Source organism: Sitodiplosis mosellana, unplaced genomic scaffold (genome assembly GCF_009176505.1).
Source record: "Sitodiplosis mosellana isolate CC-2019 unplaced genomic scaffold, AAFC_SMos_1.0 Smas_scaffold_6226, whole genome shotgun sequence".
Classification (NCBI taxonomy): Eukaryota; Metazoa; Arthropoda; class Insecta; order Diptera; family Cecidomyiidae; genus Sitodiplosis; species Sitodiplosis mosellana.
Genome location: NW_022601467.1, coordinates 20739009 through 20766425, shown reverse-complemented (window position 1 = coordinate 20766425; position 27417 = coordinate 20739009). Strand labels below are relative to the sequence as shown.

Genomic DNA, 27417 nt, shown 5'->3' with positions numbered 1-27417 from the left:
CCTCCACTGTTTGTAACTTGCATTTGGAGTGCTGCAATTCCAGAAATTCAGCCGAAAAGAATGTTGTTGTTGCTTAAACGATTCATGGCACGTTAACGTGCCACGTTGAATGCCACTCTCTTTGTGCGGATTTATGTGCCGGCAACCTATGAAACCATTCGACATTCGAGCGCATCCACAGCGAAACATCATCATTGAAAAATGCTCAACACCGGTGATTATAAAACATGTTTATATTGTGCTTTTCCCACCTCGTTTTGCTTAATCTATCGAAATCAAAGTAGAAGAAAAACACAGCCGTTCTGAATTGTGTGTATCTTTTTTGTCGATCGCTCACCGTTCCTAACTCTCCATACAACATCATCATCCTGCTAATTCAGTTCAATTGTTGTTATTGTTATTATTATTATTATTTTGTATATGTTTCGATGTGCTTGTTTTTCGTTCCTACTACAATTTCGTCGCACTGATTTCAATGCTCTTTTAAATAATAGAATTCAGTCATGTAATCGGTACTTTTCGTTTCTGAAATCACGTTTTTCTCTCGCTTCAGCACGAAGGATCTCCAACATTTGACTGGCTCAGACACTCTTTCGCTCATCTCAACTCATTTCACTTAAATATTTCTATTTTGTGCTCTGTTACTTTTGTCCTTTTTTGTCTTTGTTGGAACTTGGTATCAAGTTACCTGTTGTCATTCGTATTTTTTTTTTGCTTTCTCTCTCTCTCTCTCTCTCTCTCTCTCTCTCTCTCTCTCTCTCTCTCTCTCTCTCTCTCTCTCTCTCTCTTTGGTTCTTTCGAAAGCAAAATGCTGTTTCCAACTCCCAATTCAGCGAATTTATTTCAGTGAATTAATGCTGCAGTAGCAGCAGGAGCAACAGCAGCTAAAAAGACGTAACAGTAACAACACAGACAGAGATGGCTGCAGATGAGAAACAAAAGCATAACCAAAGAAACCACTCACCTATGCCGTCGTCGTCTAACATAAATAAAACGAGGCAGAAAAGACATGAGCGAAAAAGAATTATGTGGAGAGAGAGAAATATATAGTAGATACTCGACCCAAATGCGAATACGCCTCTAAACTCTCGGGCAGAGAATTAACGGTTGTGAAGGCGCGTGAATGACGCGATGGTGGTGTGCAACACAATCATTGGTACAAAATAGTACAGCAGCACCGAACAATAATGGCAAATCGCAGCTAGCTCTTATGTTTCGATCTCTTTTCAAGCTTTAAACATAAATCAAAAATGTTCTCTTATCAACAGGTGACCATAGAAACCCATTGCTTTTGTTTATCATTTATTCAAGCTATTTATATCTGTATTTTTCTACTTTGGATGTTCTTTCTTCTTGTTTTTTCCATGTCGTCCTTCCATTCGACATCGACGATGACGATGACGATGACGACGACGACGTCTTTATCTCTCTTTCTCGTTCTCTTTCGTTCTCTTCGTCGTTTGTCGATTATTTTCTTTTCTAAAGCTGGCTTTACAATACAATCAACAATTTCGTTCGATGCTCATCGAGATCGCGAACCACATAGAAGCACATCGCTTCGAGTATGAGAAATATTTTCAGACATTTCGAAGAGATGATAGCCTGGTTGGACCAGATTTTCACAATTCACGGGGAGAGGTGCAGAGTAATGAAATAAAAGACAACGTTGACGGTTGGCGTATTAAAGCATAATGAGCATGCATTTTAATGAACCACTTATATATATACTTTACATATTTGAATACATAACTTCAACACTCCCCCTATTCAAATATCAATATTAAAAATGAACAATTTAAAATGATTTCAAGAAACAGAATTTTAGACAAAACTGATAAAAATTGATACGTAACAACTAGGTAAACTTTGATCAATCTAACATTATTCAGGAAACAAGATTTTGATTTGATTAGACAGAACTGACAAAATTGATACAAACTAGATAAGTTTTGATAACAAAAAATTAAAACAAAAATTCTTCACAAAACTTTAAACAAAAATTTTCACAAAAAAAACTTTAAACAGAAATTTTACATAGAAATTCTAAACAAAATGAATTCACAAAAACTCTAAGCCAAATATATGATGCCAATTTTTCTCTGAATGAGTTTACACTTGTTGCACAGTCTGTGGTCTGCTTGTGGATATCGTTGCAATGGATGGCGTTGCTGGAACGTTATATTTCTTCTTGAGGCCCCGTTTGTAGGAGTTGATACAGTAGATAATAACCTCGACTAGCTTTAATAGCACTAGCACACATACTAGCGATACAAGCACACCATTCTGGGAGTTGTTTTCCTTCACGGCGAGGTGTACATTATTGTAGATTTCGCCCTTGGTAGCGGTTGAATCTTGGCTTTTGTTTTCCTTCGGACTGAAGGCGAAGTACGAAACAAGTCCAGTGACGACAGAAGAGCCTACGGCTATTGCGGCCGGAACGATTAGTGGAAGAACCATATTGACGACGATCAAAAATTCAAATGAATAATTATATTGATTGGCAACTCTTTAAATAGATAAAAAAATTATGGTGACATATATAAATATTTTGAAAACAAAAAAATGCTGAATAAGACATAAAGTTATTGAACCGTCTTTTTTTTTTTTATGATTGGTTTGGCTCTACGCCAAGTAATGCCCTCAAAAACTGGAAACGCTGACGAGGCAATGCTTTTGTGAAAATGTCAGCTAACATATTATGCGTCGTCACATGTTCCAATTCGAAAACATTTTTTTCATATTTTTCGCGTATGAAATGAAATCGGATATCGATGTGTTTGCTTCTTTTGTGGAATTCGGGATTTTTAACTAATCTGATAGCGCTCAGATTATCCATGTAGAAAATCGGTGTTTTTAATTCAACTGGTATGATTTGCTTCATAAGGCGAATGAGCCAAATCAATTCTCGTGTAGCTTCAGATGCAGCCATATACTCCGCTTCCATGGTTGAGATCGATACGGATTTTTGACGCTGACTTCCCCAGCTCACGGTATCATCTCCAAATTTGAAAACGTAACCCGAAGTTGACAAACGAGTTTCGATATCACCAGCATGATCTGCATCGCTGTATGCAAATAATTGTGGCGTTTCACGATTATGATAGAGCAGACCATGGTTGATTGTGCTCTTCAAATATTTGAGAATGCGCTTCACGCACCTCTCATGGACGATGGTTGGTTTCTCAAGATAACGACTGGCTATACCAACCGCATGTGTTATGTCAGGTCTTGTACCCACAGATAAATACATGAGACTGCCCACAGCCTCTCTGTACGGAAAATGACTTGATTCAGAGTCGACGAAACCATGTAAAATTTGATTTGAATCACTCGGCGTTGCAACAGGGTTTGATTGTTCCATTTGAAACCTATTCAACACTCTTTGCGCGTATAATGACTGATGAATGAATATTGAGCCATCACTTCGCTGATCAATTTCCAGCCCAAGAAAAACTCCAACGCGCATTGACTTGATTTCAAACTGAGCTCGTAGAAAATTCATTACATGATCAATGCATTGTTTGTCATCGCTGGCAATAAGACCATCATCCACATGAATTGCAAGAATGGTCAAATGGTTTGTTTTGTAGCTTACAAAAACGCACGGGTCGGCATCACAGGCATGAAAACCGAACATTTCGATGAATGATTTGAATTTTATATTCCAGCATCGTGATGCCTGTTTCAAACCGTACAAGCTACGCTGTAACTTACATACTCGATTGGTTCCGTCGGTGAAACCAGCCGGTTGCTCCATATAGATCTCCTCCGAGAGATCCCCATTCAAGAATGCCGTTTTGACATCAAATTGCCTCAATTCCATTTTTCTTTGTGCCGCGACGGATAAAATTGATCTTATTGATGTAAATCTTACCACCGGACTAAATGTCTCCATGTAGTCAAAACCGTATTCTTGTGAGAAACCGCGTGCGACTAAACGAGCCTTGTATCGCTCTACAGAACCATCAGTATTTCGCTTGATTTTGTACACCCAACGATTGTCAATGATATTTCGATTTGATGGCCGTCGCACCAATTTCCATGTATCATTCTTCACAAGAGACTCATATTCCTCTCTCATAGCATCCATCCATTTCTCCTTTTCTTCACATTGAGCCGCTTGTTTGTATGTTTTCGGTTCATCGTACACAACAGAAAAAACAATGTGTAAATAATGTAAATTTTGTGAATTTAACAAGGAAAAACCCCTTGATACACTTCGAGTCCTCATTGGTGTATTTGATGTAACCCGTGCTCTCGTAGTGTATGTTGGATCCTCTGTCTCAGCTTCATGAAATGAATCATCGTCGGTCGTAACACTATCATTCGTTATTGTACTCACTTCAGCTTGTACATTTTCTTGTACAATCGTTGGATCATCATTGGTAGCAGCATTAACATTAGCTTCTGTGTTGCCTCTCGCTTGTACATTATCTTGCACAATTGTTGATTCAAGATCAGTTTCTCCCCCTGAATCAACAATTTCTTCAGTGTTGTTTGATGTATTGTTAACTGAAAAATCATTCAAACCGTGAATAAAGTTGTTGTCATTTTTGTGAACGTCGACATCAAAATATGAATTTTCGAAAAATTCAACATCTCGACTGATGATAATTTTTCTGCTTTCTTTGTCAAACAAGCGATAAGCCTTCGCATCGTCGGCTCGTCTCAGAAACACACATGATTTAGATTTTTTGTCCAGTTTTTTTCTTTTTTCATCTGGCACTTTCACCATAACTTTGGTGCCAAAAACTCTAAACATGGAAATATCGGGTTTTCTACCAAACCAAAGTTCATTTGGTGACCTGTTTTCAATAGATCTGTTGGGCAATACATTAATAATGTCAATCGCTGCAAAAAGTGCCTCAGCCCAAAAACCTTTGGACATTTTTGAATCAAAAAGCAAACACCGCAGTTTTTCGACTATCGTACGATTCATTCGCTCGCTCACACCGTTTTGTTGCGGTGAGTACGGCGCAGTTTTTTCCTGCTTTATACCCTGCGCCGCGAAAAAATCGAAGAATTGCTTATTTTGGTATTCCAAACCACCGTCGCTGCGAAATTTTTTAATTGATCTGTTTAGCTGTTTTTCAACAAAATTTTTGTAATTGACAAATTTGGAAAAAACTTCACTTTTTGCTTTCATTGTAAAAACCGTTACTTTTCTGCTATAGTCATCAACGAAAACGACGAAATATTTAGCACCACCGATCGATGACGGTGTTATCGGTCCACATACATCTGAATGGATCAACTCTAATAAATCTTTTGCACCATTACCGTCGGAAACAAAAGGTTTTTTAACTTGTTTACCTTCCATGCACGTAGAACATTTAAAATCACTTGTTTTCATCGCAGTACCCAAAACTAAATTCAATTTAGATACACTGGCGTGTCCCAATCGTCGATGCCACAGTTCGAAAGAGTCTTTGTCTTTATTGGGACGTACAGCACATGCGATTTCACTTTTAGCAACATCCAATTTGAACATGTTATTTGCGAAGCTTCCAGTTGCCACGATTTTACCATCTTTATCAAACACTTTGCAGCCTTTGTTAGTAAACAATACTTCGTGTCCTTTCTTTACGATTTGACCGACCGAAATTAGATTCGCACACAGTCCCGGGATATATTGCACTTCTGACAGCTTAATTGCACTCTTTTGGGTGTCAACCACAATCAATTGTTCTACATCTCCGACTCCTTCAATAGCTAACTTTTCATCATTTGCAACTCTCACCGCATTAACTATCGGTGCTGTTTCATTTTCTAAACTTTGATCATTGTTCGTCATGTGTGCCGTTGCACCACTATCAAAAAACCAATCGTCCGATTTCGTTGACTTTGTTTCTTCAGCAACAAAAGCACTATACAACACAACTTGTGCCTTTTCATCGGTGAATTTCTTCTTGCGCTGGGGACACTTATTTTGGTAGTGCGGTCCCTTGCAAGTATAGCATTTGACTTTTTTGTTAAATTTCGGATTTTTGAAATGTTTTTTAACTGCAAATGCTGTTTCACTTTCATCTTTGTAGCTGATATCTTGAAGTAAGATATTTTTCACTTTGTCAAAATTTAAATCGGTGCCGCTGATACTCATTTTTAATGGCTTAAAAGAATCCGGCAACCCGCACAACATAAACGATCCTGCAACACTTTCGTCAATATTAAAGCCCGCTGCTTTAACTTTCGAACGCGCAATAAGACTTTTGTTCACATAGTCTTGCATATTTTCACAGTCATCAAGTTTTAAATGAATCCACTCTTGCAAAGTCACGCTTCTACGATACGCGCCATTGTCTTCAAACGATTTAGACAACGCTTCCCAAGCTTCTTTAGCTGTAGCACAATCTTCCACGTAAGAGTACACACTCGTATCAAGCATTAAAGTTAGTTCTGCGAGTGCTTTTTCATTAGATGCTTTCTCTTTTTCTTTGCCCGCGCCCTCTAATTTTTCCTTCACCACGGACATTTCCTGCCAAAGTCCCTTGGTTACCAGATGGGCTTTGGCACCAACACGCCAAATGGAAAAATTTTCACGGCCTTTTAAGCGTTCAAAAGATATACGATGTTCACTCATTTTTACACTGAATTTTGGTTCAATCAGCAACACAATAAAAATCGCCGAAAACTAACAAACAAAATTCACACAAAAAACGTTCCAAAAAAAAGGCCAGAGTCTTATTTCACAACAAAAACAATTCGCCCATAACCTGCAGAGTAATGAAATAAAAGACAACGTTGACGGTTGGCGTATTAAAGCATAATGAGCATGAATTTTAATGAACCACTTATATATATACTTTACATATTTGAATACATAACTTCAACAAGAGGAAATGAAGAAGCGTCAAGGAATTGAGTTGGTTAGTCTTTGTGTCAAACAAACCAGATAGATTATTATAAACATTCAACGCATTTTAGTCACAAATGCTCCAATTTTTTTTCAATTGAAACATTGAACATGGAATCTGCTGTCAAGACTGATTTCACTTTTCTCTTTCTCATTTCTTCGTTCGGGTTTCTTTCGCTCTTTTGTCACTATTTATATCCTTCGGGAGCACTTTTAAAGCTTCTTAGGTCAATTTTATTTGTGATACTCGATTCGACTCCCTCCCCCTCTCCTCATTACATTTCACAAATGTCCAGTCGCAATTGACTGCATCTCGTCATCGTCAGCAAATTTTCCTTGGCTTACTATTTGAACTGGCGCAAATAAGAGAAGAGTAAAGTTTAAGTTGGTCATAACATTTTCATTTACATGGGCAGAAAAGAGAGAGAGAGAGAGAGAGTTTATAAATACTTTTGTCGCGTGCACTTGAGCATGATGATGATTATGTTACTGGATGTGTTTGCACAAATGTTTAACAACATTTTAAATACACTCATCAATTGTAAAATGTATGAGAATGTAGTTTAAAATTCATTTATCATTTCGGATCGCTGAACGAGAATGAATGAACCAGCGAAGCGTATGGTGGCTTGTTACACTGTTGCTACTACTACTGCTGCTGCTGTTGCTGCTGCTGCTGCTGCTGCTGCTGCTGGCATAATCGTTAACAAATGAATTTCATTTCGCACAGTTTTTCGTTGAAATTTTCGATGAATGAATGTGTCATTTATGTAAATTATTGTGTTACGCATATAAATGCGTATATAATATGTGTGTTGCGAAGGGTAGGAGTGAGAGAGGAATGGCATCGACAGCACCAAACTAAAACCAAAGGGATAGAGAATGAAAAATTGAAATTTAATTTTATTTGACAACTGTTTAATGAAGTGTAGCCAGTGGAATGTGCCATCGAATGAATTTCGGCGCAACAAGAATTTTGTCGAATACTAAACGTTGCCATTCAGTTTGGTGCCAGATTTGATTTTCATTGGCTTTAATAGTTTGCAGCAGTTAAAGTTTTCAGCCACTGCCAAATCTGATGAATAATACGCGATTCGTATTGTTAGCACTGTGTTTATATATACATTAAGATTTTATGGTGTTGATAAAACCGATTACATCTACAACCCCAACACACAGTTCGGCTGTAACGAATATGTCAACGATAGGCATTTCAGTGAAAAATGTTCCACAACAGTTTCTATCTACAGATACAGATGTAGATGTATAAAATTCAATAGGAGTGCTTTGTTCTCATTATAAGAAATACTCACTCGAATCACTCCGTTCTATACATTGTGCACAAGCGGAACAGTTCAACTTTATACGATTACCAGAAGTCACTTGTGATGGTAACCACACAAAATGAAGAAAACGAAAATTCCGAAACAGCAAAACACCGAAAAAAAAATTTCAAAAAAAAACTCCGAATCCAAAATGCCGAGAAAAAAAATTCCGAAAACCAAAAACGCAGAAAAATCAAAAAAATTAGTTCAAAGTCCCATTCCATAGAACCGGAGGGTAATAATACTATTGCTCGAAAATACTACTCATTCGTCACTTATATCGCCAATTCCTAGCAAATGATGCACAAATATATATGTTGTTGTACTGAAGCGCTAGATGGACTGATAGTTTATCAAGGCGACGACTTTATCCGTAGATGGCGTATTGGTAGTATTTTCTGATAGCTATTAAATTGTAATGTATACGTTACTAACGTCCACTGCACAAAACATAATTGATAATTGTTGAACTATCACATTTTTTTCACAGTCCGAAATAAAATAAAATTAGTAATGCCAACCGAGGTGCAGAGGATAGCGGAGATCGACCGAGTGCGAGTGAAGGTCCTCTGCTCTATCCTCGCTACCTACGTTAGCATTACCAATTTTACGTTATTTCGGACTGTGAAAAAAAAAGATCAGAGTAAGGTGAGTGAGCTAATGACAGCTAGTATGTCAACGAGGTATACACACAAAAGCAAGTAATAGTTTAACGTCATCGCAAACACGAGTGTGCGTATTTGCACGTTTATACGTGATTATGTGCATCCTAAAATAAAAACAATTACCGATTATGTTCTATGGAATGGGACTTTGAACTATTTTGTTCTATTTTTCTGCGTTTTTGGTTTTCGGAATTTTTTCTTTGGCATTTTGGTTTCCGAGATTTTTTTTCGGAATTTTTTTTTCGGCGTTTTGCTGTTTTTGAATTTTTGTTTTCTTCATTTTACTGGGTAAGCCTTGAGACATTCCGCCTAATTGTTTTATTTTGATTCGTGTGAAAAGTTCCACAAATAAGATTTTTCGCCGCAACCGCTCAATGGGCCAAAGACATCATCGTTGTCGACAAAACCGAAATATCTCGATAATTTATTTACATGAGCCCGGCCGTTTCGATTGATGTACAAAGCACCAATATTTCAACTGGAATGTATATTATTCCGATTGACATGCGGTCACATACCTTGAGGCCCATTGCCTGCTTAAGCGCATCAATTCCATGTTAAGCACCAGATTAAACACACATTACATGGATTTATCGACATTTTGGCGAAACTGCTATATTTTTGCCATCGAAATGCTACCATATGGAAGAAGTTTATTGCAAAAAATAACTCCGAATCTGAATGATACAAGGCATTCGCATATTCTATACGATGAAAATTCTGCTTGGAAAAAGTTTAAACAAAAAAAATCGTTTCTATTCAGAATTTTTTATGCACAGAAAAAAAATCGTTTTTTTTATTCTGCCCATTTGCGGTTCAACGCAAGCGAATCATATGCCACGAATTGAGACGAATGCCAAACTATTAACATTTCGTGTCACAAATTCCATTGTGTGTATGTGTGTGTGCTACGCGCGCTCGTATCAACGGCAAAATTTATAATGATGGCGCGCAAATCATTAAAAGTATTTGCCTCGACTAAATAATAATAGTAATAAAAGAAAAAGAGCGGGAATAATTCTATATGTTGTAACACAACGACATCCATTGTTTACTTCGGTTCGCATTTCGCATGCATGCAGACAGAGTTCGATGTTTATAGGATTTTGGCGCCATGTTGGTTCTCACCGCATCCATTGTGCGTTTGTTGCCTGTTACTATTGCTTCATCATTTCGTCCATAAAATATCTCTCTTGCATCTCGCTCTTTCGTCCATCCCCCTCTCTCTCCCTCTCTCTCGTCATCTTTTCATTTTTATTGTATAGCCATTTTTGCAAATATAAAATTATTACATAACTTTGTTCAGGACAAAAATTGTTGTGGTCTGCGTTGCAAAAGTGTGTGTGTGTGTGTGTATGCTCAAATTAGAATTGAAGACGCTTAACAATTGGTGCAATGCATTATCGCCATGGTTATTTAAAATGTCAATGATGAAAATTAAAATAAGATTTCTCGTTTTTCTTCTATTAAATGAATAAAATGTGTATGCGGCGCACGAGCTCTTCATTTCGAAGCGAATTTATTGGGATGAAACAATATGTTCGTTGGTTGGAAAAAATATGCGAGGCAAAAGCGAAGGGAAAAAAGTTCAAGTTATTTCGACCTTTCAGCTCTCGATATGACGGAGAATGCAACAAAGAAATGTTTTTGGTTAAAATTCAATCTTTTAGTTCAGTTGAGTTGGTGCTTGGTCTTTCCCGACTGAGTGGAGAGCTTATTTCATTTCCTTGAAAATGTTTGAGTTTAACTTGTCGCCAGCAATTCGATTGCATTTCACTGGTTTTCCACCACAAACACACACACACATCGTCAGACCGACAGAAATTGGAGGTGCTGAATAATCCGTACTTGTTCGGACCGATTTCCATGTCTTTTGTGCTCACCAGTCAAATTACATTCGGCCGTACTTGTGTGCTGTTGGTTCTTCTGCTTAAAAATATCTATAAAAAGAATTATGCGAACGGTTTGATTCATTAAAACTTTCATTACAGGATCGTCATTTTTTCATCATTCCATTCGTTCTTTCTCTCTTTCTCTCTCTCTCTCTCTCTCTCTCTCTCTCTCTCTCTCTCTCCTGGTGTTTGGTTGATATGGTTGAGTGGTGGACACTCGCTTTGGAATTATGAAATAATGGTAAAAAGGAACTCAATAGAAATTCGTTGCTGTGGACGAATTTGTTTGGTAAGTTTGTTGACCCAGTTGAATGTTGGCCACGTAACTACAATTGAAGAATTGCTAAACAGAGTAGTTGAATTGACTAATTTTTCTCTGTTTGCACCATTTACCCGTACACATGAAGATAGAAAGAGCGAGACTTCACACATTTCTTTGGCGACCACATTGCCCAATAGCATATGTTTGCTAAACGAATAATTATTCTGTCGCCAAAATGAAAGAGAAAAAAAAGTTGTGCAAACCGAAAGCCATACACACATACACAAACAAAAAAGCAAATGTTATTTAAGTGACTTAGACTCCTAACGACCATTACTTTTTTTCTAGTCTGTTTGTTCATTCGCATTTCTATTTTGTTTCCACACCGAATGCTTCGACCGAATCAGAATCATATTCATGGAGTGTGTAAGTGTGTATGTACGCGATATTCATCAGTCCATTCAAACATCATTTCATTTATTGCAATATTTCATATCTTGACATCAGCTTTTCTTCAAATTATTTTACCCCATATTTGACTTGGATTTTCATATAACCGCTCGGTTCGCTCGCTTCTGACGACATGCACTCTCTCCATCTCCCAATCACTCGATCCGTTACACTTCTTTCTCATCAACACTTATGTTGTTTGCAAGCGTCGTTCGTCTCTTGTCACATCAGACGGACATACGCATACCATGTATGCAATAATGATTTGATGCGCTGTAGATTATAAAGAATTGACAACAATCTTTACGCAAACCCATATAAATAAAATCGAAATAAAAATTGGTTTGAATCATTAGGATGTCACAAAACTACTCCATTTAAAGCAACACACACACACACATATAGCTCGTCGCTTGGCTCGCCTTTTTGTGCTGCTCCGCTCTTCACTTTGTTCGCCCACTTCTTATTATCATTATTTATTATTATTACATTTCAATGATCTTAATCATCTTCGTACAAATTATTATGTGTTGTTGGGCGCATCGTCAGTCGCCTTCGATGCGGTTTGCTGTTTGTCATTTCATAGATTCCATTATATTTTGGCAAGGAGTTGGGTCGAGACAGTGTGCCGTAACAATGCATACACAGAAATAGAGAGATAGAGATTGGTCTCTATTTGACGAAAAGTTTCAAAGCGTTTCACGATGTGCCCTAATGTTGTTCACACACACACATACATAGTGTATATATCACAAAGGATATTTTGAAACTGCTTGACAGCGATGGTTGAATGAATTCATTTGTTCTATATTTCATCATTCGGATGCTAAATTTGGAAGTAAAGTGGAACGGAAATTGGAACAGAGAAAACGTTTTCTGACATCTTTTGGGGTCTCCAGAGCAAAAAAGGATTAACATTAAGTATATCCCCTTTGTAGTTCCATCATCTCACCATGGTGTGCTAATTAAATAGAACGACACAGCGCTAGTATCTATGCGAGGGAACTTTGTATACAATGAAGCTCTTTCAACGCCCTTCAAATCGAAAGAAGAAGAAGAAGAAGAAAAAACGAAGAAAATTGTCGACATACTTCGGTTCCCCGCCGCTTAGATGGCAAGCAAATTTTCCCAATTTTTCTATTTAATAAATTCATTAAGTCAAACTCAGTGTGGTATGACTTTTTAAATTTGACTTTGTTATACACATTTGATATGATTAAACGAAATATGCTTCATGGTCAGTGTTCATTGTCGACACAATGTTTTTCGACAAATTCCCACAAATATAATTATCTCTCTCTCTCTCTCTCGCTCTTCATTTCTTGTTTCTGCCTCCCTACCTATCGTCCTGACAAAAATAGGGGCCAGCTCAGTGTGCTGCCATATCAACTATGCAAAATTTGATTCATTGTACAAGAATGAATATACATATGTGTGTTTTGGCTTAAGAGTAATTTCTATTGCAGCCTGTGTGACAGTGGAAAAAGAGATCTGCTGTGCTGAGATCATGTCTCGATGTGGGCTCGACTCAATGCCGTCGCCCCGACGCTACAGATATATCAAATGTTGTATGTATATATGACAAAAGATGACTTGATATTTGTCATCGCATCGGATGATTTTCTGCTGATAATAATTCAGCTCAATTTCATTTCAATGTTTATTTATTTACACAATGAGACCGCGTGCGCGCCCGTTCGTTTGGCCCGTATTCATCTGCCTCACGCACAAACCTACATCGACACACACAAACACTCGGTTGAAAAACACACATCAAGCGTCCACCGACAATCCTTCAACTATCAAACATCGTATATCGAAGATAGAACCTACAGCTGCCGTTAAAGAAGTCGCTGTCTTATGCGTTATGCATGGAATAACGATGAAATGAATACTACAGTAACAACATCGCCACGATTCATCAGCGCAAGACATACCCGAATAAATTTTGTGACATTTGCAATTTTCGGCTCACCATATCATTTTAATAATATAAATTGAGCGAGCGAGAGAGGGGAAGAAAGGCGTCAGTATTCGCGTGCGACTAACACACACACACGAGCGCCCGATCTCTCACTCTCTCCCTCACCCCACTCCTGTTTGTATTTTATTTGATTTTGCTGCGTGTGGAGTTTAGACAGCGAAGATATCACTACTATTTCCTGAAAGCCGATTTTTCGGTAAAAGTATTTTCGATGCATGGCAACTAATCGAATAGAATGATGTGGTATGTGTATGCCTTGTACATTAGTTGTGCATACTCCGCTACAAAATCTGGATGTTTGAATGGAATTTTCAGGACTTCAATTTTCTTGAACAGCGTTTTTCTTGGATAAATTGCTTTGCCGAGAATGTCAGAGAAAGAGAGAAAGAATAGGGTGAGCGATAGAATGGGAGCGAGGATGAACGAAGGAACTTTGAATTGAATTCGGGAAATTTGGTTTTATTTGACATTGGGCATCCCATGCTGATATGTTGGCACAGCTCGATAAGTTGTTTGTAATGTGTCGTTGAGCGAACGCATTGCTGTTATGAATATGTTGAACCCCTTTTTCGTCGCATTTCAATGGGACGTATTTTCGCAAATGTTTGTTACTCACTACATTCATCCCGTCACAAAATCGTTGGGCTTGTTTAACAAACAGAGAATCACTTAGAACGGTAACAATATTTAACTAAACTTACCTATTTAAGGTGTCAATTTAATATACACTTGGCAAAATGTTGGCTTGGGCGACAAATTCGATTTTTCATTTTTCACTTTCAGTTTTGTTGTCTACATCGTTGTCGTTTCCTCATCCATTTGTCTTGCCCTTGTGTTCAAAGGATCTTGTGGAGAAGCTGTGCTCTTTGTGTTCCTTTGCACACGGTACAATATGGCATACGGTTTTGTAAAAGAGAAAATTCGCCACTTGTCATTTGATTTGAATGTTTTTGGCTGTATGACTGGCTGGCTGGCTGGCTGATGATGCTTTGCATATGGCACAGCCGTACACATATAATTTTCAGTTGTTTATGTTTTCAAGTATGTAAAATAATGATTTGCTTTATGAATAGCCCACTAATGAAGAAGGTAATTTCGGTCGAAATTACATACGTGAAGTGATTTTACATTCTCGTTCGTTCGTTCGCTCGCTCATTCTATTCTCTAATTGAGACAGAAGCTTCAATAGAACTCACAGTGGAACTGGCGCTCGCTGCTGTGTATGTCATGGCCATGTAACATACGTATTCAATATTGCCTTGTTTATTTTTGTTGTTGTTGTGAAAAGAAAAAAAACTGTCTCCGTGTGCTGTACACTATTCTATGTGTCGCTAAATGAGACCGTAGCTTCGTTACTGGAGTGTGTGCGGGAAAAATGTATAGAAAATTGTTTTGGCATTCCAATGATGGGGCCGAACACATGCCGTATACAAAGAAACAGTCGAACACAAGTGATATTAATCACAAAACACGAGCACTGATATCGCATAGATACTGTGATTATAGTCGAATTTGTTTAACTGGAATTCGTTGTTTAACTTTGTTGTGCTCTTCTCTCTTTCTCCTCTCTCCCATTCGCTCGTTCTCTCAATCTATCTATTTTTATATCGATGTGAAATTCAAAAACGAAGGGTCGTATGCATATGTCAAATTAACCACGAATCGCGGTTGATAAATTGGCATTTGATCATAAAAGGGAGAAGAAATTAATGTGAATGGTATTTGTCGTCAGGGTTCGGCACTATGGATTTTACATCCAAATAATCATCAAAAGTATTTTGACAAATCAAATCAAATGATTCCAACTACTTGACATATTTATTTACCTATAAAATCAACGCATTGATTTTGGATTTGTTGATGTTTGAAAATGTCGGAAATGGTGAAGATATTCCACATGAAAAATGGCTTTGTTTTTCTCAATATCAATTATCATCAATCAAAAATCATATGTATCTTGGAATGCTACTCGATGCCAGTATATCAATACAATCATAATATTTTATCAAACGTTTACTTCTTGTGCTAACATACAAGTTGACAATATTTTAATATTTTTGGAGTATTCAAAACATATCTGTTTCTTATTTATGTTGTGCCAACTGATTTCCTGTACATCGCATATGGAAACAGATTGTGTTTATGAAAGAGTTCATTGATTTAAATTCATTACATACATTAACATTCAAGATTCAGTACATCATTAGCAATGAAGTACGTTCTTTCCACAATTGATTTTTCAATTAAATTTTTAAAAGCTTCGAAAATGGTTATCTAATATAAAATTGAAAATATGTCCGTGCGTATGTTCCACTATAACTATTTATTTTAATTTACGCTGTTGTTATGAGTGCCGTTTGATTTCTCACGGCCTGGGGAAGAGCATAGCACAGTCAGTTCTGATTTTCGTAATTTATTTTTGGATGAGAATTTTTTTTTCTTCTTGTCTTCTATTACTATGTTACTCTAACAGGGACACTCTGTTAACAGTTTGGGAAAAGACATAGTTAGAAGAAATTTAATTGATATTTTCTCTCAACTTTTTAGTTTTCTAAATCTTAAAACATAATATAAAATCGAATAAATGTGCCTGGGCTGCGCCTGAGCAAAGCGATCTTGCTAGTACAAAATAATTTTCCAACAAATTTCTTTCGAAAGTCAATTTTGAAAAATCAAAGCCATTTCATTTTCCCACATTTGCACCATAAAACAGTTGATTTATGCAATTCAAAGCAGTGAACCCTGTTTCTCGTGGTATTGATTGTTTCCCCACTGTGGTTTAAAAAAATTGAATGACGCAAATATTGAAATGAAACGCAAATGTTATGCGCTTTTTGGGCATTTTTGGGATTTTTCGAACGTGCAAAAATAGAATTTTAGCCAAAATTCTCGTTTTTTTTCCCCTCAATATCCAACAATATCCAAGAACAAGTTTTACGTCCCGGTGGAATTTCCATTTTTCTTGAACAAACAAAAAAACCGCACTTTTGTTGCTATGCCGGGTGTGTTCATCTACCGATAAAACTATCAATGAAAAGCTTGGTCGTCAAATAGACAATCGTATTTTCACCGTTCTTGTGATCACGTAATCGGTTTGCTTTATGGCATATTTGCTGAAGAGTGAAATAAGTCCATCAAAAATAACATATTTTTTTTCGTTCCACTTCAGCTGCTACTTCATCTACAGCACACAACCTGGTACACCAAATAAACATGAATGCACACAATCATATCGACTCATAGTCTCTCAACCGAAAACGTGTGTTCTCGTAATCTCAACGTTCTCGAATATCGTGTTTTTTTTTCTTCGGAAGGATCCTTCGAAAATGAAACCGAATGAAATGAGCAAATTTCAACGAGTCGTCCATTTGCTGTCCATTTCGGTGTTCGTCGATATTTTTGTTTATTTAAACGGAGTATTTTACAGACACTCAAAAAAGGAGGTGTACTCATCGATGGATGGTCCGCAATCAAAAACATCATCACGAATATTGTGTGCGTTTGAGTGTGCGTTTTGTTCCAACTTGCGAAATGCAAAGTGGATTATATTTATATTCGTAAAATACCCTGTCCACTGTCTCTCTGAGAACCACTCTCCGTGGCTGTGTTCGTCTCTCTTTCGATCGCCTCTGTGTCTCTTACTTGGTATTTTTCTTCCATATTATTAGTGTTCGATATGTTTTTGTTGTTGCTTCTTCTGTTTTGTTTTTATTTCCTTTGGGAAATTGGAAATGGCTTGGTAAAGTGGATTGAACAATTTCAGGGTTGATTTTCTCAAAACTAAATACATATTTGCATGTTAGTTGCTGATGACCACAGTTGGCCTGTCCATTTATACGTATACCACCGGTCGCATGAGTATTTAGCTTTCACTCGCTTAAATACTTAAGCATGATGCCATATGGAATTTGGTTGGATTTGTTTCCTTTTTTGTTCATTGTGCCTCAACTTTTTTCCCCTCGTCGCACTCTCGCCGCTTCTTATCTCTCTCTCTCTCTCTCTCTCTCTCTCTCTCTCTCTCACTCTCGGTGTGTATGAGAGTTTTTTCTTCTTCTTCTCGGTTCATGTTTATTTGTACTCCACTACTAATAAGTGGAAGTTAAAGCGAATGATATGATATTTGTAAACGCAAACACGCATTTAAGGGTGCATTTTGTACCGTGACGAACGTTTAATACACACACTCACATAGTACCGTCCAGTCCAGTCTGAACTGATGGCAAACATTATGTGAATCCTCTCAATCGGTTCAATCGGAATTTTATGAGTGAGAATACACATCGTACACATTCAATTTAAAGCGGTTCCATTCATTTTGATTTTCTTTTTTTTCACTTTCCCCCCTCTGTTCCGTTTATCCTCCTGTGTGTCCGTCCGTCCGTCCGTTTGTTCCTTTCATCGCATTACTTTTCTCTTGAGATAAAAACGTATTTTAGATTAATTTGTCTTGAAGCTAATTAGTCCGGTTTTTCCACAACACTTGATGAAACTTAATCAATTAAATATAATTTCGAGTGCATGCCGCGCAGTTCACCATTTCAATGTTAATGAAGATGAACTTTTGTTATTGTACAAAAATGTGGAGAGAAGCGAAAAAAACAAAACTAAAGCAAACCACCAAACAACGAATAAATTCGAAAAAGCAGAAAAAAAACTAAGAAAAAAGGCGGGCCAACGAAACGCTCAGCGAAAGATCAGCTTACAGGTGGTTTACCCTTGTGTAATGAATCAACAATAAAGAAGACCAACAACAATAGAGAAAAATGATGCGGGAGTAAGGTAAAAGTCAATGTTCGGCTATTTTCGTTTGAAAATTCCGTCGGTCGATTGAAAACTGCATATTTCAACAGCATCCGCGCAAAACAGCTATGAAAAATGATAAAAGCACGAACGGCCAGAGATGAATTGTGAGTGATGAAAGGATATTTGAAAAAAAAACGACGAAAATAATTTCATTCCGAAAATATCAATTCTAATAGTATACGGAAATTAACTTAGGCGAAACGCAAGACGTATAAACACAAAAGACGTGAACTCACAGCGAGCTGTAATAGTGAGTGCATGAGAGAGCGAGAGTGAGCTGAAGAGATGGCGAAACGAAATTTAATCAACTGGGATTATGGCGATATCCTGTTAATTCTATTCGTTGATTATTGTGTGCTCGATTGGATTCCCGCATCCGCATGTTTTCCTTTTTCATCTATACAAAATCGATTGGAAGTCAGCGTTGACCCTTTTTTCCGTCCTTCTTTCTCTGTTTTTTTTTTGTTTCGTGCTTTGGCGCTCTTGCATTTTGCGCCGAATTTCTTCGATGTGCCCAAGTTTTCTGTCGTTTTCGTCGCTATCGCTCTCATTCGAATAAAAATGCACACACAACTATTGACTACTACTACTATTTACAACGACAAAGGCGTGAGTTGGCCTGACTGGTGAGTGATGAAGACGAGAAAAAAAATGCTTAGTACAAACGCGCAACAACGGGTGGCAAATTGAAATTAACTGCTATCGCACGCAGGGATATTTATCAAATTGTGAGTTAACACAAGTTTCGAATTGAAGTGAAAACATCCAAATAGAGCAACGTGCAGCAGCAGCAGCAGCAACAACAGCGACGATGTCAAACCGACGAATTGTCGCAATGTAATGTATATAACACAACAACACATGATACACAAATGTGCGCTACCACATGCACACGCATACGTGTATGTCCCACTCTATCTATCTCTATGTCTCCCTCTCTCGAATCGCTATTGTCATTCTACCTCGAGTTTTGTGTCGTTCTATTTTGCTTTGCATCCAGTGCGCCCTACTTATTTGCCGCCTGGATGTTGTATGTATTCATTAAATTACAGCAATTTCATCCTATTTGCAACGACACATAACCAGACTCAAATCCAATTGTCGCCCTTATGAGACTTTTAACTGTTTCTTTCGCTCGCATGGCATTGCTTGCAAGGTTAGAATATTTCCAGCCGCCGCTGTTGCTTCTGCCACTTTGTGGAGAGCCATTTTTTTTTCTCTCGACTTGGTTATATTTCGTGACAACGTGGAAAAAAAACCGTCGAACGAATCCAAAGAGAACAGGAAAAAAAACCTCTAGCCAGAGACAAACAAATGCACAACGGATTAACATCGATTTGTCGCTCTGATGAAAAACTAATTTAAAATTACTTTCTTACGTTTATACCGTGTGGGAGAGAGAGAGAGAAGGAGGCAGAGTCGTAAGACGACAGCATCAATCCAGAAATCCATTCACCGACTCTGATTTAACTTCCTTCACTTCATCACTTGATTTCACGTTTGTTTTTCCTTTGCTGCGCTGAAGATAAAGATGATGATGATGAAAATAAAGACGGAAAAAATGGTGCAATATCGATAAAATGGAACAGCCAGTCTACCTGAATGAATCAGTTGCATTTAAACTTATCAAATAAATTTCTCCGGGGAGCACTTGATTCAAAGCCAAACGTATAAATTAAAATAGCTTGTAATTTTATTCAAAATAACATCAAACGAATCTGATTGGAAACGGAGAAACAAATCTTATTGGAAAATTTGAGCCATGCTTATGTCCTGTGCTTTTTCAAAAGTACAAAGTTGAAAAGGTGCTTCAAAGTTCCACTTAGTTCTAACACCAACCGAAAAGAACTTTGAAACTTATAGTGCAAAGCTTCGGAAATTTGCCATCATATGCAACAACCCATGATTGGGTGTCTTCACTGAACTTCGACTTGCTGAGTGAAGTGAAAAGTTGTTGTCAATGGCAGTCAATGAACTTTATTTTATTCTTTTTACGAATTATCATATTTTGTCAAAAAAAAAATTGAACATTTTCAAATGAAATCCAATGGTATTTGGTTGTACAAATTGTCTTAAGTAACAATAAATTCAAATAAAACCGATTTATATATATTAAAAAAAATCGGTGAAAAAACGTACATGGTCCTAGTGTTGTGGCCAACTTCACACTGTTTTCGGCAAATGTCAATGTCGTTGACTGACAGACAGAGAGAGAACTGTTCTTTGTGTGTTGATGTGTTTGTCTGTGTTTTGGAACTGATTGTCTCTTTTTTTCGTTACTTTCAGAGTTGCATCGGCCGCGGCCACTGACACAACGTTTACACTCGCTAAGAGAATAGTTGGTACGAATACATCGTTGACGACAATACTGAACGATATATTCACTCTTTCGCATCGCTTCGACAAACAACATAAAATCTTACACACTGTGCGTTCTTCTTTTATTTTTTTTACTTTGCGTTTGCTTTTTTCGCTTTTTACATTGATTTATTGATCGGATTCGATTGAAAATCGATTTGAGTAAACTTTATTGTGCATGTCATTTCATCAATCGTGTACAATTAAAAGTTAAATATTAAAACATTCAAACGAAGATGAGACGGGAATAAAAAAACATAAACCTAGTGTGGTGTTTGATTATAGTAAAGAAACAGCATACTGAAAGAAAGCAATATCAATCGAAAGACCAAAAAGAAATTAATTCTGCTTTTCATTCATCCGAACTGAATTGTGAATAAGTTGTTTTGTTTTGCAAATTATATTTGCTTAAAATTGAGTGAAATAATCGAACAGGGCGTCGCACCCAAAGAGCCGACTATTTTTTTTTTATTGTGTGCATCGAATTATCATGTTTACCAATTGATTTGTTGGACGAAATCGGTAAGAAAACTCTCGCCTACAGAAGAAGTAACATAAAATAAAATACAATTATACACATGAATTGATTGGTTGGCTTACGAACTCGGTTCATAACTTTTTTCTCTTGTACTAACGAGACTCGCGAGCAGAAAAGGTTGAAATTGGTTGGTTCGCATTAGAGAAATGCGTGTTTGCCGATTGTCCAGGTAGAGAAACAAGGAGCTTGTAGTAGAATGTTTTCAGAAGTCTGGCCAAGTTTCGTCGAGTGACTGCGAAATTTATGACACGAATTTTCAGTGTGCGTTGCGTTATATGGTAAATTGGTTGGCTCAGCTGTTTGCGCAACCGATAAAAATATCGAACTTTTTTTTGTTTCGTTCGAAAAGTAAATGTGCTGCCTAACGTTTTCCATGCTGAAAAATTCATTGGATTAACAAATAAATTGAGGAAAGAACGTGCATCGTTTTCGGTTGCGAAATTGCGATAGAGAATGTGTGTGTGTGTGTTTTATAAAGATTGGCGTCTGCAAAACACGACGACGCAAGATAATCAGGAAAATTCGATGCTGCATAAACGCGACATCGACAACACGAAAAAAAAATTCTATTTTTAAAATTGTCACACACTGCAATTCATTTGAGTAGAATGGCATCAATGAAATACAGGTTCAGAATAGCACACGCATTTCTTACAAAACTGCGAGAGTAATCGGCCGTATCATTGTCATTATTGCTGTTGATGTTGGGCTTTTTCTCTCTCTCTCTCTCTCTCTCTCGCATACGAAATATGTACGATTCCAAAGCTGATTGTGGCAAGTTTATTGACACTCTACCGAAACATCGTGTATTTCGACGATCTGCTTCACATTAATTCGCTGCAAAACATATTTTTTCAGAGTAATAAATTTTCATTTCGAAATGACATCGTCACAAAACGATCATCATTTGCCAGCTCCTTATTTTTGTGGAATTTCGCTTGCTCGTTCGCTCTGCATGTCGTGTATGCTGTTGAGTTGTGAATGAGTATCTGATTTCTTTCTTTTTTTTAATATCATTATTTCGTTTCATATCATCATCATTTTGGTGTCTTTTGACACTTGAGCCCAGGCCACATAAATTGATGTGTGTGTACGATAACACATTTCCAGAATAATTTAAATGGTGCATTTGCAAATGTTCATCAAATAAATTAAAATATGAAATGTGCACACTTTGTTCAGCACATAGCAAGCAGCTCTCCAACTTGATACATGTTTATGTGTAATGTTTTGTGTGTGTGTGTGTGTGTGTGTGTGTGTGCGTACATGCATTTACCGAGGCAATTTCCGACATGATGATCGTCTCGATAACTAATTACAAGGTATCATAGCATATCGCATATCTCTCGTGGTTTAATTATGTGATTTTTTTGTTGTTGTTGTTTTGTTTCGACTTTGTTGTTGTTACATTAAAGAAAGCCTCATAATTGCCGTTTTAATGATGCAGACAACACAAACTCGTTCAAACTCACTGCATTTTCGATTGGTGTGTTTGGTTTTTTTTTCTACCTGTGATTCGATTTGGTTTTCACCTCGCAATGCGTCGTCTATCATTTTTGTGTGTTTGTGTATGCCATGTAGTACATATGTACCGATATGTGGAAATTTGTTTTCAAATGCATTACAATCGAGCGCGCGCTAGTCATGCAGAGAGAAGTAGACACAGTCAATTAAATTAAAAGTACAAAATGACAACCCGATTCGGCTGCACCAATCGATTTACTTTCGTTTACTTTTTTCGGCTATTAAAACGATTTATGAGCCGCAATCAAATCAAAATATAATGATATGAATGGAAAAACCAGCGTCTGACAATCAATGGACGTTACCGATACAAATTAAATATTCAGCATATACAAACATTTGAAGACAGGCTACATTGATCGATTTATTCAGACAATACATCGGTTCAATCAATATTCTCGTTCGTTCGCTCGCTCTCTGTTTCTCTGTCACTTGGATTCATTTATCCTTTTCTGTCATATTTTCTCATATCGATGACGAAAAGGGGCTTCAATCTTCAATAAACGTCACCCAACCGAAAGATGCACCAATATCCAAATCAACCCTATGGGCAAACACCGTATTTTCAGTGTGACAACACACGGTAAATATAGCGAATGAGCAGAAAAGGAGTGAAAAGAACGGAACACCGCATTTGTAAACACACATATACCGAAAAAAAACATATCGTATAAATCGGGAAAAAATCGATTCATCTTTTTAATTTCGGAGCAGAATGTTTGCTTTTTTTCCTCCTCGTTCAATGGACGTCAAATCTACGGGCATAACGTAAAGTCAATTTCCTTCGGTTTTGAATGCGTACATGTGTTGGATGATGAGCTGCGGTGCGTGTATTTATGCACCGTGGATGTTCTTTTTTCATCCATTCTTCAGTGTGCTTCTGGTTTTTTTCCTGGCTGGCATCTTTCCTTTCGCATTTTTCAAATTGTCTAAAATGAAACTCTCTTCACATATTTGCACACACCGAAAGAGCGACCGAGAGAGCGAAAGAGCGGCAAGCAAGGAGATAAATTGTGAGCCGCATCACATCGACCGATGATGTGAAATGAATTATACACGCACACGAGATATAAACATACTTTAAGTTACTGTGTGCTCTGTTTCGGGTGCCGTAAATGTTAGCACAAAGATGTGTGATGTACAAAAAGGCACAAGCAAAACCAAAAGCAAAGTACTACACAAGCATGTTACAGCAGCAGCAGCAGCAGCAGCAGCAGCAGCAGCGTTCTATGAACCAGACGAAATGTGCAGGGAGATTTTATCGATTTTTTTTGGCGGAATATTTGCGAGTGCTAACTACTACGAGCTACGAATACATGCAACCAAAAATAACAACACAACAGGAACAAATGTGACAATAGAAAGTGAGCGCACGCATACATGCACGCACCTTCCCAATAGAACTAACCCAATAAAATGAGTATATATACAGAGAGAACCAGGCAGCCATTGAGCGATAAACAGAGAGAAACGCAGAGAGAGAGAGAGAGAGAGAGAGAGAGAGAGAGAGAAATAGAGAGAGAGAGAGAGAGTGAGAGCGAGACGCGTTTTGCGTACACTCCAAATATAAATACGGTGTTGTGTTTACGCACTATGCCAGAGGCTGAAGCATGGGCCAAATGAAGAAAATCATGCACAGTGGATGATACAAATGGCGTACCAGAGAGAAAACCAGAACAACAACAGCAGAAACGAGAGAAAGAGAGAACGAGAAGAAAATACACAAAATCGGGTGCACATGATTTGGCTTTGTTTTGGTACCCGAAAACCATTGAACCATCAGCAAGTAGCAAGACTTCCGTATGGCGACGACGACAACAGCGAACACAGTAAATGGAAACATTTACCATTTGCTTGTGGCTCGGGGAAAACACGCTCACAGTGCCACATAAACACTACTATCACAATGATTTGATTCGAAACGCAGACAAATCATTTTGAAGGGGGGTTCCTTCGGTCTTTTCAATTTTACTTCCTTATCGCACGAACTCGCATGTTCTTTGCTATCGTCTCCCATGCCGAACGCTTCAATTTTCATGAAACGGAACAGCATACTGTGAGCAATTTTCGCTACTAAGATGGCTGATAAAGTAGAGAACCACAAAGCGGAAGATATTATTCCCGAATACCATTCAATGGCGTTGAGACATTCACATTCGAATGTTCGTCATCGTTGTTGTCGACAAAGTGTTTGATCATCAATGCAAAAAAAGGTAGCTTAGCAACTCAAATTTGTTCAACTTCACTCACTCATTCAATCACTCGATTGATTTTTCCCTCATTTTGCGTCCGAAAAAAAGACGAATAGACATAATTTTCGTTCGCGCACCGAATCTGTCACATTTATTACATTCATAATTCGATTTTATCCTTCACTCCATCGAGCCTTTACCTTGTGCTCATCAAATTTGCAAAAGGTGGACTCTAACACCAAACCGCATCTCTCCCTCTCTCTCTACCTTTTGTACAGTACCGAATATTATTTATTCATGACTCACAATGAGTTTGGATTAGTCTCAAACTTTTCGCTAATAACTCGATCACATCGAACTATGGCCGTTGTTGTAGATTCCAATGAGGACAATAGAGATTCGTGCAAACTTGGATTCTATGCTTCGATACAACCGAATCGAGCGAAATGCTTTCCGAATTATTCACGCATCTCTGGCGAGATGCATGGAGTATGAGAGTGCGTGCGTTTGTGTATGTGTGTGCCTGGTGTGTATGCAGAAGCTGGCTGAAACGAGGCAGACAAAACGCCCCATTCATTTCGGATTCATTGATCACGTTCATCATATCATATTGATTGAAATGATATTGGGATGCGGTTTGAAAATGCCCGGCTCGCCTTTAACATGACAATCAAAATAAAATTGTGAAATGCTCTCTGCATCATCGAAACGGCGGCAAGCGAATGTTGGCAACAATACACACCCGAAACCGAGAACATACATTCGCTCCGTCGAGCCGATGAGTAAACAAGCTCCAGCCATAATCGCGTATGAAAAACGCATTTCATCGATTTGATTGCATTTGGTGCGGTAGCACACATAATCCATTTGGATTTTCTCGCTCTCGCTCGATCGTCCAACTGTAAAAGCTTTTCTCACTCACTCACTATCGCCATACTATTTCGATTGTAGGCAAACAAAAGTACAATCAGCGTCTCTTTTGAATAATTACATACAGTGCATACTGAACTATTTTATGTGTGCATATCGCAACACAAATGCCATCACAAATAAATACCGAGATGAACTGTTGAGCACGTAGTATTTTCGATGCAGACAAGTTCATTGAATTATTCCAATAAAATTGAATGAAATAGAATTAGAACAAAAATGCACATGGATTTTAATCATAATGTTGACAGACCTGAGACTATCCGTTTCTCTTGCCCATATATCCATTTGAAATTGAATTGAAATAAGCAAACGAAAAAAACGAAGAAAAAACTGCCCGCTTTATTTCACACTGATTTATGGCCATCTTCAATCCGAATGACATATGCATACAAGTAAATGGCATTAACTAAATGCCAAGTTTACACAAAGTGAAAATACATCAAATGCCTTCGTTAGGTTAATTACGCGCCAGCTGAACTCGGCGGTGATGTTCCGATGACTATATCAAACGATATCAAATGATTTCGATACGAATGAAAACATGGGAAAAGAATCAGTTGTGAGTGCGTGTGTGTGTGTGTGTGAGTGAGGTGATTCAAATGAAAACGAAAACGACGCATAAAATGCCAATTCATTTAGTGGTAAACTGAATTTAATGCAATAAATGCCCACTTGAATTTGAGTAGAATTAGAAACCTACACCACAAATGTGTGTCATATCACTCATGGTATTAAATTCTCGGCTCTAAATGCGATTCGGTTGGGTTTGCATGTTTCATGCAGTCAATTTCGATTCAATTGGTTCGTGGATGTATGTGTGAAAGCAGCATTTATTTGAATTCGATCGAGTGAGAGTTGATACTTTTTGATGTTTTGTCGATTCCAAAACAAATAAGTTGAAATAAATACAAACTAAACTAAGCCAAACCACACCAAAACAAAGCAGAAAAAAATAACATACCAAAAAAACACACACATTCAATCACCAGAACATAACGGAATATCGTGTAAATCTTAATAAGCTTTGGCGTTGGCATTCTGCCTTTGCATTGACATTGGAAATGTGGCGAGCAAATTTCCAACTTTTCGAAAATGCCTTTGCAAATGAGGAGAGCGAATGAAGTGAAAGGGAGAAAGCGGTAAAATGGAAAAAGAGACGACACCATATCCGTTTGACTTTGATGTTTATAACTCAATCAATTCAGCAGCAACGGAGGTGCATGTGTCACGTTTAAATGTAAATTTCGTTTTCTAATTGATTGCATTCCCAATCCTCCGTATTATTTTTCATTTAGCCAATCAATTCGCAAAGTACCATGCAAAGAGCCGTTCTCTCTCTCTCTCTCTCTCTGTGGACAATGCAATCGTTATTGGATTTATTTTCGATGTTCCGATTGCGCTTGTGTTTATATGCAAATCATCGAAAGCAATGAAAACAATATACAAAATGCAATGGCATAAGTGAACAAATCCATTTCTGGACATGAATAAATTAGAATAGAGGATAATGATTAAATACATTTCCGAACTGATGACTGCATTCTCGCGCTTCAGCTCGTATGTGCGTATGTATGTATGTGTGTTTAATGAAAATGAGTTTTGTTGAGCTACACATTTTCAAGGAGTGCAAAAAAAAAC

At 37.6% G+C, this 27417-nt stretch overlaps 3 protein-coding genes across 15 annotated transcripts in view; 1 reads left to right on the top strand and 2 right to left on the bottom strand.

The window, feature by feature from the left end:
* The window catches only part of LOC129578778 (mediator of RNA polymerase II transcription subunit 14), a 310854-nt gene that overhangs the window by 12027 nt on the left and 271410 nt on the right, over positions 1 to 27417 (bottom strand). The window lies entirely within an intron of this gene.
* The window catches only part of LOC129578805 (uncharacterized), a 298644-nt gene that overhangs the window by 12027 nt on the left and 259200 nt on the right, over positions 1 to 27417 (bottom strand). The gene's annotated exons all lie outside the window — the stretch shown is intronic.
* LOC129578779 (uncharacterized) overlaps positions 20437 to 27417 on the top strand; it is a 66290-nt gene continuing 59309 nt past the window's right edge. For 4 of the 13 annotated variants that reach the window (XM_055467879.1, XM_055467876.1, XM_055467874.1 and 1 more), the window contains exon 1: positions 20520 to 21114. The gene's annotated coding sequence lies outside the window, so the exon portion shown is untranslated. Of the gene's footprint in view, positions 21115 to 27417 lie in introns of all 13 variants that reach the window. The other 9 variants (XM_055467878.1, XM_055467868.1, XM_055467867.1 and 6 more) reach the window with 6 other exon arrangements.